The sequence below is a fragment of the Serinus canaria genome, chromosome 12 (genome assembly GCF_022539315.1).
Source record: "Serinus canaria isolate serCan28SL12 chromosome 12, serCan2020, whole genome shotgun sequence".
In the NCBI taxonomy this organism is placed as follows: domain Eukaryota; kingdom Metazoa; phylum Chordata; class Aves; order Passeriformes; family Fringillidae; genus Serinus; species Serinus canaria.
Window position 1 is genome coordinate 9,905,790 of NC_066326.1, and position 15,972 is coordinate 9,921,761.

The window sequence follows — 15,972 nt, forward strand, 5'->3', positions numbered from 1 at the left end:
TTTGCCTGCACGGTGTGAATGACCGCTGTTCTCCTCCCCACTGAGATGTCAGCAGATCCTGCAGGTTGTTTTCCACTGAAATGTCTCTTCTTAGGTAAATATTACATCTGGGGTTGCTTTGCCAGTGGCTTTCCTACCTGTAGTTTGTACAACAGGTCAATGCCCTGCTGGGAGATAAGAGGAATACTTGCTGCCAGTGCTGTTTGCTGCTGTGAAATGCCACCCTGCTCTTCCCTCATCAGTTGCTCCTCCAAAATTTTTTGAATGTTGCTTAAGTCCTGGAGGTTTTTTGCAAATTGAGGGAAATTTAAGACAAGATGTTGAATGTTTGGACAGAGCTGAAGGACTTGTTTATTGCAGCAGCCATGACTTGTAAATTATTCATCTGTGTGCAATTGAAACGCTCAGATCCTCAGAGGTCATGTTACAAAGAGTGAGGTGAAGGATCAGCTAGCTTCCAGCAAAACAGGAAGGTTGGCAGGTCCTGGGAAAGCCTTCTCCATCCACCTGCATCTGCTCCCCGGCAGTGCCTTTTTGCAGATGAAAACTGAGTTTTCAAGAAGTGAAGCAATGTACAAAGACGTGTCTGGGAAGGGGAGAGGCCCTGTATAAAGCACCTTCCTCTGTCAGTTTTCCCTCCAGCGGGAAGCACAGGTTTGAAGCCTGTTGCAGTGGAACATCTATACAGTCTGAGGGCACAGCCCAAGTATCAGCACACACACAATGGACCCGGGGCTCTGAAATGGAGAAGAAATTCCAAGGACCAAGAGGGACCAGAATAGCTGTGTAAGCAGAAAAATAATCCAGTGCAGTTCCACTCAGCAGTCCTGTCTCCAGACAACACCAAACTTCAACTAATTAAAAAGAGCAGATGCGAGCTGGAACGTTAATTGGAACAGCTATCAACTTTTCTCTGTGTTTAAATCTGTATTCTAGCTCTCTCATACCAAGTCTGGAGAGAAAAATTTAACCCTTCAGGTTGTTTTTTTTTTTTTGAGGCACAGCATGTCCTTAGAAGGGAGCATAATGAAAGTTCTATGAATAGGTTTGCATCCAGGTTTTTTTTAGCTGAAAACAATTCTCTGTCTAATAATGCAGAACCATCATCACAAACAGCACTCTCAACCCTTCTCTTTCACTGTGCTGTCAGTAAAGTGATCTTGCTCAGCATTCAGAGGCCCTGTAGCAGTGCTGGGCACAGAGCCAGCTGCTCTTCTTCCCTGTATGTATTGTATTAGATGGACACCTCTTCGTTAACCTGGGCTCATTTGCTCCCCTCAGCCTGTATTCCTTCTCATTAGACTTGATGTATGATCAAGAAAAGAAAGTGCAAAGAGCTCAGCTGACATCTGATACACCTATAAATAGCCTTTCTGCCCTGCTGCAGCTCTGTGGCCATCCCCACGGGAGCGAGCACTCGGTGTACCACACTCTTCCTGGAACTGGGATGCTATCGAAGATTTTCCTCTAAAGCAGCCAAATTTGGACTCTGTTGGAAACTGGGTGCTTGAATGCAGGCACCACTGGTCTGTTCCAGATTGGCAGTTCCTTAGTCTTGTCCTAATCTCCAATTCTTAAAAGATCAGGCATTGTTTAAGCAGTGAGGCTCTCCCACCACTGTTCCAAGCCCTCCCTGCTCCCTGTGACAGGCACAGCCTCCCTCAGCACATGACAAGCCCTGGACTTTTTCTACAACTTTGCTCACACTCCACTCCAAGCTCCTGTTACTCCCTCCATTCCCAAGCCCTGTTTCCTCCCTCTCCCTCAGGGCTGGATCCTATCTCCTCCCTGGGCTCACTGAGTCCATCACAGGTCTGGCAATCCTTGTTGAGATGTGTCCTGTGTGCACCAGTGTTGCATGAGCACAAGTGTTCCCATCTAAATACAATCTGATTTGGCTCCCAGTGGATGATGAGGAGTGTATCCCTTAACCCCTTTTTCTTTTGCTGACCTCCTTGGGTGATAACTATTGTCATTTCCTGAAAGAATCCAAACATCCAGTGCAAACAACTAAATAAATATTTAGTGCAATACAACAATTTCTCACACCTTACTGGCACTGAATGGGCTCCCAAAGACATTGCCAGGGAGGGATGAATTTAGGCAGGAGAGCTATGGAGGATTACAGGGCTGATTGAGATATTACAGATTATTCCTGAATCATATTCTTGTAGGTCTGATGACAGAAATGAGTCAGATCTTTCCAACACAGTTTGACCTGGCAGATGCATCCAGCTCAGAGGCTGTGTGAGGAGCTCATGATGTTTTGCAAATGGAATAAAGTTCATTTAACACAGCAGGCCTGTATTTGCTGTTAACTCGAAGGCCTCTCACCTGAAAACAACGTGCAGATCACTTACCCCATCACTGCTTGTAGGAGGAATCAGCTCCTGAGAGCTGCTGGTGGGGAAGGAGGTGGGTATTCCTGAGAGATGACTCCTTTTCCCAAGGCAGGGTAAAGGTCTTTTTCCTGTGATGCTGAGTTCATTATTAAATATTCACAGTCCCTGTTCCCTTTTTGGATAGCCAGGACTCTGCCCCAAAACCCCTCTCCTGCCTCTAAGCTGTCTCTCTGAGCAATGCTGCCAATATTGGTCTTCATGTCATTTTGCTGGGTTTTGGCTGCTTTCTCTTCCTAGGTGGGAGTGAAATGACACCTGTGTCCCACGGGTCTCTTCAGCCTATAGGAAAACCATTCTTTCCCCCTAGTTCAGCTGCAGGCATCATCTCCTGGGGCCAGTGGAACAGGTAGAGCAGCTCCTTCTGACTCAGTTCTCCTGCTGAGCTCTCAGTCCCTGTCTGCCTTCTGGATGTGCCTTGTTGAGCACTGACAGCCACAGGTGAGTGGCTCACACCTGACCTGTGGTGGATTTTTAGACATTTAGAGGTTAGGAGGTGAAATGGGAACTTGTTTCCTATTGTTTGCCTCCCACATTCCGTCAGCATCTGCCCCTCAGCACCCACCCCAATGTCACTGCCTGCCAAGTCTCTGCTGTGCTCTGCTTTCCCTCTTGGGCAGGTTCAAATTTAGGCTCTCCCAGCCCGTGTTCTTCCAGCAGGAGACAAACCTGCATGCATCCTGCACAGCCCGTGTCCCTGCAGCCCATCCCAGCCCTGCAGGAGGGCTCTGCCCGGGGCAGCCCTTCCCTTGAGCCGTGTTTGCAGCTCCTCCGTCTGGAGAGAGCATCAGCACTGCTGCATCGGGACAGAGGGCAGGCTTGGGACTGCTCCTCGAGCTGCTCTTTGTGGCTGCTCGCTCTGCCTCCCTGCCCCAGCCATGGGAGGTGTGTCCTGAGGCCAGATTTCCCCTGTGGAAAACGGAGCAATGGCTCTCAGAGCCTGCAATGGGAATTTCTTTGGGGCAGGGACACGATCTCACCTGGCTGAATGCAGACTTGTGCCAGGTTAAGCCATCAGCCTTGAATGCCTTCTCTGTTCTTGTTCCAAAGCAGATTCTAAATTAGAAATCCTACCACCAGCATTTGATATGGGCAGGGATTTTGCAATACTGGCAGGCTGAGTCAGGCACAGAGACACGAGCCATTCCTGCTGCTGATGCATTAGGTACCCACTGCAATCACTTCCCTCCTCACCCCATCTCCCCAGGGGTTGAGCAAGACTGGCAAACCTGGTCAGCTCAGCACCAGGGGAGCAGCTCTGGGGGCCCTGGCACTGGCTGACTCAGCAGGGACTCTGCTCCCTGCCTGCTCATGGCTTTTCCCCTGTCAGCAGCAGCATGGCCAAGGTAAATTTCCTGGGTTTGGAACAGCTTTGGTTCCTGCTGAGACTGGCAGCCTCTGTCTTACTGTGAACCTTTCTGAGACAGCAGCAGAATGCCATCCAGGTATGGAAAACAGGCTGACCCTCTCCAGTGGTCTGCCACAGGTGTGTTACATTTACTGATCCAAACTTCCCTGTGCTGTACCCTGAAGGGAAAGCATCTGATTCTTCTCCTTCAGATCCAGGCCCCTTTGCCAGTTCCCACTTTTAAGGTTCCCTGATAAAATCTAATGGAGCTCATTCAGGGGTGGCTGTGGGAAAGAGTCTTGTAAAAAAAAGTGTTTAGACTTCTGTTATCCTGCTTCTGTTATCCTAACTTTGCAGTGCTTTCTGATCCCAGCCTGTGGCTAAACCACACTCAAGGGACTAGTTTAGACTTTTATTTATTCTATTGATACTTCTCCTAGCGTCTTGTTAGTAATTTTCTGCTTTTGACACTGATAAATGGGGAATTGAGGAGTTGTATCAGTACAATCCATCTATGTTTTGGTGCAGGAGAAGTTCCTAACTGAAGGTCTTTTAAGTTGTTCTGAGATTCCATGTTTGAATACACAGCATTGCTTGGGGCTAAGCCCAGTGAAGCCTCCAGAAGTTTGCCTCATTTACTTTCCACTCTCCAAACACTGTGCTAGACCTGGGATTTCATCCTGGCTCTGCTCATCCTGGGTCACAGCTTGACCTCTTTTCAGGTGGCAAATCCTGCAGCTCCATTAAGGTATGGCTGCTCAAGGCAGCCCCTTGAAGCCCCACTTGGCTCCTCAGCAGATCTGCAGGCTTAGAGGCAGCCAAAGAAGGCTCCTGGCACATTTTCCTCTTGAAAGTGGGTGTGAGGGAGGAGGAGGAGGAGGCAGCAGTTATTGAGCTGACAAAATTTCTTGTCTCCTGCCTGAGTCTCAATGGGCTTCAAAAGAGGGTTGAGAAATGCCAAGTCCTGGGGCTGGCCCTGTCCCACGCAGGGGCTGCCTTCCAGTGTGGCCCAGGAGCCTCTGCTCAAGGTGATTTTTTTTCAGCATTTTTATTCCTTTTCCACCTCTTGCTTGGGTGACTGACATTTTTCTGCTGGCTTGTATTTTTATGAGGATTCTTCTCACCCATTGGGCTCTGATGCCTGGGCCACCTTCCCGTTGCTGGTGTGCAGCAAAGCCATGGCACAGCTGAGCTCACCCGGGGTGCCTGTGCCTGCTCCAGTGCTGTGCTGGCTGCCTGGAGCTCCCCAGCAGCTCTGCTCAGCTGTTATGGCAAAAGCAGAACGCTCATGCCTTCTCTGAAAAACCTCCAACTCTCTCCATTCTTTGCCCCAGCTTTGAGCCCACTGGTTCCTCTGTTGCCTGGACAGAAATGTTGGCCCTCAGTGTCCTCCTTGGAGGTGACATCCCACACCTGAGTCCAGCACTGAACCATTTGCCCCAAGGATCCTGAGAGTGTCCTGGGGCTTTCTGTGTTCCTGCCTGTGTCCAGTTCCCTTGGCTGGATTGGAACTCTTCTGTGTGCTCTGATTTTTTTCCTCCCCCCAACTTCAAAATCATCACCATCTTCTGGCTTCCCATCAATTTCTTTTGGTTCTCTTTCCTGGACAAGGCCTAAACATCTCCACACACTCCTGCCAACCCATGGGATATTTGTAGCCATTTCTCTTTACCAAACCCATTTGTATTAGGCAGTGGTCCCAAAAGAAAAAAACAAATAAGGATTATTGAAACCCTCTCCTCTGCCCCATGCAAACAGCCCAGCCTGTGAGGGCAAACAGATCTTTTGTCAATTATTTTGCTGCTCCACAGTGATATCCCCTCTTATTTTAAAATGTTTTTGCCTGGAGGCAAATTATTAAACAGCCTTTTGAGCAGACTTGCACCAATGTCTTTGCCCAACTCCTGCCATTGCTCCCCACCTCAGGCTGATGGTGCTGAGCTGCTGGAGGCAGGGATGTGCCTGATCCCTCAGCAAAGCCTGTCCTGGCATTGCACAACGTGCCCGTGCTCCAGGGCCATGTGCAATCTCCTCCTGGGACAGATGTCTGAGCTGGATCCCGCTGAAATGACGTCAAAGGCTGCAATCCTGTCCCTCTTCCCAGGGCTGGCAGGGCCTGGCCACGCACAGTGGCACTCACTGTCACCAAGTGCCAGCACAGGTGGCCCCTGCCCCTTGGGGATCTGCTCACACGCCCAGGTCTTCCTCGAAAATTCCTGCTACTCCAGGAACCTCTGGCTGAAAGCAAACGGGACTTGATTTTAAAAGGAGCATCCTCCCCTGTTGAGCTGTGAGCAGATAAAAGTCCAGCAAACTCACAGCCCTTGCTGTGCTTGGGACACAGGCTGGCACAAACAAATGCCACTTGTCATGGAGCTGCAGCAGCCAGCACAGCAGAGGGGATCAGTAAATCCCTGGATGTGACTTGGCACCCCTCTCTGTGGCACTGGTTAGCAGGACAGGAGTTATCTGTGTGCAGCTATTTTGGATGCCTGTGTGAAGGGCTGCTGAAGGCAGCAGCAGCCTCAGCTGGTACCAAAAAAGCCGTGGTGACATGGGGTGACACACACTGCTGTACCTGACCCTTTGCCACAGGGAAGGTTTCCCAGTGCTGCAGGGAAGGAGGAGAGACTGGCACATCCCTGGGGCAGGATTTCCCCAGGGCACCCCAGGCTGTGACAGATGTGATTCATGGTGGCCTCTTGGCACCAGTGCCAGCCCTGCCCACTGCTGAGGCACTGCTGGCACCCCACATCTGCCATGCCCAGCCTGGAGTGGGCTGCATCCAGCCTGAGCTCCAGGAAATGCTGCTCCTGATCCCATCAGCTGTGTGCTGGCCTGAGCCAAGGTCCACTTTGACAGCTCTGCACAAAGGTCAGGAGTGGTTGAGGAAGGAGTGTTTGATGTTTTCAATTTTTCTATAAATGCCCAGACAGTTCTTAGATTCTTCTTAAAATGCTGATGACAGATGAAGAACAGCTCCCAGCTTGGGATTTTGGAAATACTGAGGTTTTCCCAGTTGCCCCTCCAGCAGGAGGAGTTCCAGCATGCCTGTGGCTGTGTGCAGCATCCTCTCCTCCAGCCAGCTCAGGGCTGCTGGTGGTAGCTGCTCCCAGGATGTGGCCACATGCAGGGTATGACCTGGGGAAAGTGAAAAAGGAGTCTGTAACATTAGCAAGAACATTTTTATTGGCTCATGAAATGAAATAACTATAAGATGTAGAAAGCTATTTAAAAATTGCTAGCCTTACAAAAATGGGGGAGATAGGTTTTTAACATATAAGTGCAGATGTGAGTTGTCTTTAAAAATCTGTAATTTTGAGGTGAAAATATGACTGAGACAAGTCTTGAAATTAGATATTTAATTACCAAATCAATTTTGCTAAAAAGATCCAGAGTTTGCAATTGATTTCATTATGCTCTGCTGAGCCCACCAGTGAAACACTCCTGGTTAGAACTGGTGCTGCTGTGTTGGTTTGATGTGGGTCCCATCAGCAAATTATTGTGATTATAAGAGACTTTGCATGGTAAAAGTGAAGAACTTGACATTCCAAAAGCAACATCCTTTCTGTCTTCTCTGACAGAGATAACTAGTTTATTCCCAGATGTAAAAGCAGAAGCAGTTTCCTTGAGGGGCTGTGTTAACAAGGCAGGGAGGAGAAGGGCTGGTGTGCAGTGCTTCACACTTTGCAGGGCAGAAATCAGCCAGTATTTACCTTAGGGGCTGTGGTATTTAGACAGGAATTCCAAAGAGAAACTACCATAGTGAACTTCTGACTCTGACAGGTTTGCAGGATCAATGCCTCACTGTAGTGAGAGAGATGCTGCTTGCTGATGGCCAGGAGCCCTAATGGTATCCAGGGAAACCTGACTGCCTGCAGTAATTCACAGGGTGGTCACTGTCACGTGGAAATTTGTGCAAAGCCATCATGGGGCTTGATCTTTGGGGTAAATTGGCTTTAGAGCTGAGGGCACTTGCTGTGCCAGCCTCTGCAGCAGACAGAGTCCAGGTCCACTTGGACAAAAACTGGGTGATTTGCAGTGGTTTGGATAACTCTTTTCCCTAGGGAAAAGAAGAACTAGCATGTCATTAAGTAGAGGTTGTGGAAGAATTAAATCACTCAATAAGATGTGATGTTCTCTCCAATTCAGTGATTACAGGCTCTTCTCATAAAAGCTGCCATATTCTCTCTGTCTCTAGCAGAATTCAGATATCCTGAAAAAAAGGACTTTCTTATAATCTTTTTTCTATATTTTCTTCAGCAGGCACTTGAAATCCATTTTATGAACGATTTTGTTCTGTATTGTACTTTGCCAAGATTATTATCCTTAAGGAACAGGAGATGAAACCACAGAGCAAGGAGGTGAGGTGAGTCACTTCTGGCCATATAGACATTTAAATAGTTGCAGAATTGGGAAGGGACATATTTTCCTCTCAAGCAGTGTTTGTGGGGAAAAAAAAATATATGCCAGTAATCAGAATTTAGCTCTCCATTATTGCTTGTAACACCATCAGGGGTAAATATTTTGCTCACAAACACCTAGAGAATAAGAAAATGGGCATCTTTAGATTGCAGGATATGTAATTAATCTTCCCCTAAACTTTTAGACAATGTAAGGTGGATGAGAATGAAAACACTATGATCACATCAGTGTTTTAAGAAAGAATAACCAGATCTGAATCAGTGGTTTTTCATTGCTTACATTGCTACTAAGGACCCACTAGATGAGAAAATAGAAGATTGCATCACAGTGGATATTTTTTGATATGAGTGATCCAGTTCTTTGAGGTTTTTTGTCTGTTTTTTATTATTAATTATTCTGCTGAGAATATCTGCCCTGGGACAAACAAAGCAGTCAGCTCTCAACGGCAGCAAAATAAATCTCAGTCCAGGGCAGCACAAATTGGGAAGAAGCTCCAGAGAGTGGTGCTATTTGAAATAAATTGAGGAAATATTTTAAGAGCTTGCATAGAGGAGCAGAGTTTTGCCAGCTATTACAATTGGACTTCAGAGTAACTGCTGAGTGGGTAATTAGTCCCATGGGAACACAGGAGTCTGGACAAATGTAAAAAGGAACAAGAGGAGGAAAAAAGTGTATGAAGAATTAAGTTTGGAAAACAAGCTAGAACATTAGTCACAGGAGAGATATAACTCAACTTCCATTTAACATTTATTTCTGCAATGAACAGAAACATTGTTTTTAACCCTGTATAGAAGCAGGAAATACAAAACTCGCTGTTTAACAGCTGGAACTACTTTATTGAAGTTCATCTCTTTGATAAGAGGGTGAAGAGAAGGGTAAAGAGATGCTGAAAATACTGCAAGCCCAGCAAACAGGAATTATGTTCAGGTGGAGGAGGGAAAAAACAGTTGTGGAACTGGTCAAGATATTAGGTGGGGTCTGTTTTGCTCTCAGAGACTCCTCCATCATGAAGACAGAGCAGTTAGTCAACATTTAAAAGATCATGTCCCCACCAGCCTTTGCTCACAGCCTGTCTACAATGCTGGGTTGAGATCACCCCAGCTGGAAGGAGGTGATTTACCCACCTGACATGCCAGAGGATAGCTCTTGGTACAACTCTTTGCTGGGTTTAGAAAGACTTGGTGGAACACAACTGCAAAGAAAGCTTGAAGCATGTGGTAACTTCTGAGGTTATCTAGTGCACATGGGGTTGCTTCTGCCATTCCAGAGCTCCTGATCCACAGTCCTGTGCTGTAACTACTGAACCAGAGACTTATTTGTAGAGTTTGTGCACTTGGCTTTTGTGTTTCTTTGCTCCCGTTATTATCTCAACAGCAGTGATTTGCTAATCAGTCCTTTGTAGGACAGGACTAGTATTGCTTTGGCTTTTTGATGTTTAGAAAAAAGAAGAATGTAATTCCAGTGTCCCTGGAAGAGCAGGAAGCTTTCGCAAAATCTCCTAAGATATCTGGGTGTGAATCTATATAAATGGGTCATACTCACTGAGCTGTGTGCCTGGAGCAGAAACAGCAACAGCACAGCTGAAGGGTCAGGACCAGGCACCAGACCTGGATCTTCCTAACTTTGAGGACTTTTGTGCTTTCTCTGCTCTACAGCCTCCAAGGAGATTGAGTTGACCTCCATGCTGGGCTCCCACCATTTCACTGGCCCAGGGATGGGGTGCCAGCTGCCTGTTCTGCCCTGGTACCCCCAGGAGCTCTGTCTGCTGGTGCCATGTGCTGCATTTCTGACCTGGTGGTGATCCAGCTGTGCCCTGAGCCAAGGGTACTGTGTTTGCATGCAGGCTTTGTGCTTGCTGTTTAAGGCGAGCGAGAGGCTCTGAATTCCCTGGGTTGGGTCACCCTCTCTGTTTCCCAGTTGAATGCAGTTGGGCAGGACAGGCAGGCAGCTCTTCCTTGAAGACATTAACATTCTCGAGAGGTGTGCCAGTGTCTGGCAGACACGGCGTTGGCAATGCACGGTGGGCACAACGTGGGCATGGCTGTTCATCCTGTAAACACATCTCCTCCCAGCACCTCCCAGAGCCCGCCGGGCTCGCACAAGGATCCGGCACGAACGCACCCAGCCCTGGCGTATTCCTTCCAGGAGAGGGCAGGGGAACACAGTTTATCGCAGATCCACTCCTGAACTGGAGCCAACCTCCCTCCAATCCCACATCTTCCCCTACGTCTTCCTGTAAGCTTGGCTTTCCCAAACCTGGAGGAGCAGAAGTGGGTTCTGAATCTCCTCCAGGTGAGTCAGTGGGTTTGTCCCATGTACAGACCTGCCCGTCCCTGACCCATCTTCGGGAGGGGCAGCTTGGGCTGGGCTGTGCCCCTTGCTCTCGAACCCCTTGCCATGAGCCGTGTGTGTTCCACTGAAGGCATTCCCGGCTGGGCAGCTTCAGGACCAGGGTGTAAAGAGCCGAGCCCCAGCTCTGGCGCTTCAGCTCGCCACCAAGCCAGGGGAGGCAGCGATGGGACACCTGGGGTATCACACTCAGTACACCCTGTCCCTGCAGAGGGGGGGAGATTCCCTCCATGTCCATGATGCCAGCAGGAACAGCTCTGCTCCGTGGGTGCTTTTGCCAGATTAAAGTGCAGGGTTTGCACATGGAAAGCCGAGGTTGGAGCTGGACCTGGCTAAAGATGGCTTAGAAAATGCAGCCAGAAGATCAGCTAACATTTTCTCTCTCAGTATATTAATGAATAGAAAGTTTGGGAGAAAATTAGAAACTCCCCCCAGGTTCCCCCACTGTCTTCAACAGTCAAAAGCCTAAGAACATAAAAAATCCTAAAATGAGTTTCTTCCAACTTATCTCCCCCTGGACCTATGATGCTGACTTGAAAAGACAACATAATTTCCAAACCAGTGGAGGAAAGGAAAAAAAACCCAAATCAATAAAGTGTTGTCCCTGGAGCACAGATGCCCTGGCAAGGCCAAAGAAATTAAGTCCTGAGATTGCTGTTGCTGTTTCCACCTTGTCCTGCAGAGACACAGCCAGGGATAAACATATTCTTTGTGTCAATATTTCTGTAGTACTGAGAGAACTTACAGTCCTTATCTGTGAGTGTCAAGGACTGCTAAGTTAATGTGATCATAACATTACTGGAGTGTCTGACAGGCTTTTTTGTTCTCTATGTAACTGTTCTGGTGCTGAAAGCCAAAGCTCAGTAGAGCTCAGCTGGATGTGACCATGGGCTTTGTGGCACATAGAAGGGATCCATCTGCAGGAGACTAACTTAAAAAAACCCTCAAACAACACACAAAAAAAACCAAATAGAATTTGAACTTCCTTTTTATTTATTTTTTTTTTTACTCTGCTTGATTATTTTTGCTTCTTTCAGCCTTGATTTGTAAATCAGATGGAAATGTGTGAATAATCAATTCAGGCTGACTAACCCTTGTTTTGCCAGGTGGCTGGTTGGCTCATCAGATTACTAATAGTTTGCTGCTGCAGTCAATGGGAAATAGCAAGGGCTGGGGCAGAAATACCACAGGTGACCTCTAAAGACAGCAAAGCACTCGCCCAATGCAACACAATCCCTCTTCTTCTCCATCCATGAACTTCACTTTTCTTTCAAGTCCCCTTAAAAATGAGGAGTAATTTGTAACACACTGGGCAAACAACATAGAAAAGAGGAGAAAATCTGAGGCAGGAAAAGTCAGCCTCTGTAGAGCATGGATGGAAAGGCAAAGTATGAGCAGAGCCAGGCAGTTCCTTGGTGTAAACTGCTGAGTGTGGTGTAGGGGAACTTTTGCTGCCTTTCCCACCTTTAATGGCTCTGTGCTAAGTGGCACCAAGCAACTCATGATTAGCTCAGCCTATGGCTCCTTTTTAACTTTATAAAGCAGGGCAATTATTATCTTCAGGAAAATTTTTTAAAGCTTGAATGCTGAGGTTTATCTGCCTTTTCTGGCTAGATCTTTAGCACACAGCCACCAGACAAAAGCCAGTTAAAAGGACCTTAACTCTGTGTTATCAACAGTGTTTGACTGGGCTGTGCCAGTGCCAGAAAGGCTGTCTGAGCAGGGCAACCAGTTTGACTGAAGTTCTCTCCTGAAAGGTGGCAAAAGAGAGAATGGAAAATGCCCAAGTAATATCAAGGGACAGAAGTAACAAATAGATTTTCAAAGGAGTTGTTGAAGGGGTGAAAAAATGGAAGGAAATCTCTTCCTGATGCACAAAATGGATGGGTTGGGAAAATTCAGATGTATTTCACAGCATGGAATGAGGTCTCAGTTGTGCTGCAATACCAAATGAAGGATGCTGATGTGAGACACCAGTCACAGATGCACAAAAATTCATTCCCAAAATCTTGTCCCAGCCATTGCTGGTTCTCATGAAAAGTTGGCAGAAAAAAGGGATCAGAAGTAATTATATTTGTCTAGATCTGTGCATTTCCCCTGCTGTTAATAAAGGCTTGTAGTGTTTCCAAAGCCTTGAGCAAAACTCAGATGCGTGTCAGCTTGCTTTCACTGTCGTGGGGCTCAGAAGAATTAACCAGTTCACAGCTTGAGAAGTGCATGCAGAGATCACAGAGGGATGGAAAAGGGCCTGAGTCAGCTCAGAGGCTGGCATCTGCCACTGGAGCTTGCAATCTTCAGTTTTGGGTTTATGCCCCAAAATGTGCCTGCAGATCTCAAAACCAGGTCTGCAGTTCGAGGCACTCCCAGGAGAGTCGTGGATAAGAAAATATGGTCTTGCTGAGACAAGAAGTTTCTCTCTTAAAATGTTTGCTCAGGAAAGATGCTGTAATGGATGAAGCTGCAGGGATGTTTCAGCAAGGACAACCCATTCTAGGAGGCAGTGACTTTTGTGCATTTTCCCATTATTCTCTGTTGAAAGGTGACAGGATGGTGCTGTAGTGAGGCATCAGAATTTGTGCTGTTGTATATCCTGTTTGTTTGGTTTTAACATGTCCTTTCTGTCTGTCTAGAAATTCTGCCTGAGCAGAAAAAAAGACTTTGGATATTTGTCTTGGGTGTACTGGTCAGGGCAGCAATTTCCACAGGAGCTCTGGACACCCAGGGATGCTGAAGGCAATCTCTGAGCCTACACACAAGGGCTGTGCAAAAGATTCCCATGGGTTCAGTGTGCACAGCAAAGGGGATGTGGACACATGCAAAAGGTTTGGTGCATCCAGAACTTGTCACACTGTGTGAGTGAGCTTGGCTCAGGGCTCATTCTGTGTGCTCTGCACTCCCTTCCCAGGAGCTGTGCACTGCCTGCCTGCATTTCTAATAATTTTTTTTGTTTTTTTTCCCTCACAGGGAAATCTCAGTGAGAAATACAGGTGCTTTAGTTACCCTTTCCTGGTATTGTCCATTGCATTTCACCTCCCAGCAGTATTGAAAGGCTGAGATGCTCAGTAGGGTTCTTCAGATGTGAAAAAGCATCAGATCCCTCCTCCATCACGACATGCAGCCACACAGGGGCAGGTGCAGCCACAAGGGATGGAGGCTGTGCATCCCCTCCCACAGCAGCAGGTTTGGATCTGCTTGAGCCCTCTGAAAATTCTCACTTTCCTATCTCCAGCCTCAGAAACAGCCAACAGCACAGCCCTGAAGCTGCACAGTGGGCAAAGGACCCAGCCTCCAGTGGTGCTTTTAGGGAAGTGAAAAGGTTGTGGGCCCAGTAAAACAGATGAAACTTGAAAAGCAGAACTGGGAAAACACTGTTTTATTTCCACATAAGGTAAATATGGGACTTCACTACATCTCTAGCAATTTAAAGAAAGCTCAGAACTACTGTGACTAAAATATGAAGACATTGCCTTTTGCAAGTGGAAAAATGCAAGTTAGAGAAACCTCCAACATGCCCCAGTGCCTAGGTAGGTTATAGCAATGATAAAATGAAGATTGCAACTTTTGGTTGTTTTCATGTGATAAACATCACAAGGGAATTTTGTACATGTTCAAATTCCATTAAAGCCCAGCCTTGTTGGCTTAAATTTTAGCTGTATCTAAATTTCATGTCCTTTGCATTGCTAAATTACACTAAACTTCACCTACTCAGGAAACAAAGGGGTTTTAATTGAGAAAAAGCAGTAAAGTAAGGTTTGCCAAACATCTATTTTGGGTAAAAATATTTAAGGCCAACACTTTTACCAACGTAATCCTTTTTACGTCAGTGAAGTTACACTAATGCAGAATTTGGCCCTGATGTATTTGTACAAATATAGTATCTAGGATTTTGATGAGTATGTATTCATGCATTATTCATTGAGACAATGTGGAGAGGAAAAACGAGGTCTGTGCATGGGAGCAGAGCCCTGAGCACGCCCAGGTCCTTTGATAGTCTCCAGCTGGATGAAGGAGCACCTGTAGGGTCACCCCTGTGCTGCTGCCTGGCCAGGATTGTTGAGGCTGAATGGCCCCTTGGGAAGAGACTGGTTTATGTTTGCCAGGCTGTGGGATGTGTTACTGGCAATTCTGAAGAAATGCAGATGGAGGATATTTTTGTGAGTTTAAACTGAGCTGGATTTGAAAAGAGATGAGACTGCATCTCGGTTCTGACACAGACCATTTGTTTGATCCTCCGTGCCTCTGTTTCCCCATAAAATGAGAATAATACTTCATTTTCCCTGCAGGACAGCAAGGCCTGCTGTGGGGAGATGGAAGGGTGTGCTGTCCCCTGTGCCCTCAAAAAAAGGGTGCAGTCCTGTTGTCATAGGACTGCATTCTGATATCCCAGGCTGCACCTTCCCAGGAAATCTGAAAAAAGGAAAAACTGCATTTGGAAAATCACAGATTGAGCAGCAAAACTGACTGCTGCTGCAGCTGGCCCCACTGTGAGCTTCCTCTGCAGGAGCTGAACATAGATCCTGATCCATACCAAGTATTGCAGAACTACAGGGTGCTTGTGTGTATATACGTATACATAAATTATTATGTGTGTTTGTATGAAGAACTAGTGATGTCTGCAGTAACAACGGGGTGTGTGTGTGGGACACACATCTGGCATGCTGGGAATCTCCCCATCAAGCTTTGGCAGGCAGGAAAGGGGCAGGAGAGAGGGCATGGGGCTCCTCACACCTCCCCATGGACTGGGTTATCTCCAGGAGATGTCCAGAAGCTTGCACACTTACAGACTCTCACAGTGTTTCGGTTGGAAGGGACACTATCAGGCCACCTAGCCCAACTCCCTGCAAGGAGCGGTGACGTTTTCAACCCGATCAAATTGCTCAGAGCCCTGTCCAACCTGACCTGGAACGTTTCCAGGGATGGGGCATCAACCGGCTCTCCGACCAACCTGTTCAGGTGTTTCATCACCCTCGCGGTAAAGCACTCTTCCCCACACGGACTCCAAGCCCCCCAGTTCCAGTTCGGCCCCGTTCCCCCGTCCCGCGGCGGCAGAGCCCTCCGAGCGCTCCGGGGCTGCACCCTGCCCGCGGCACCGCCCCGGGGCCGAGCGCGGCTCCCATTGAGGCCGCTGCCGGGCCGGCCCCCGCCGCCAAGGGGCCAATGGGGGCGGCGGACGCGGTCGAGCCTCTCCCCGGCCTCCCCCGCCGCGGCCGGGCGCCCGTCATGTGAGGGGGATATAGTACTACGGGAGCGGGGCCGCGCTCCGCAGCCGCGCACCCGCCTCCCGGGGGAGCTGCGCCCGCCTCCCGCGCTCTGCGCTCCCGGCCGCTCCTGCCTGCCTCCGCGGGCTGCTGCTCTGGGCTTGCTTGGCTTCACTCCTGCGGGTTTTTTGTGCGCGTGTGGCATTTTAAATTTTTTCTTTGATTTTTTTAAAAAAATATTATTTTTACAGTT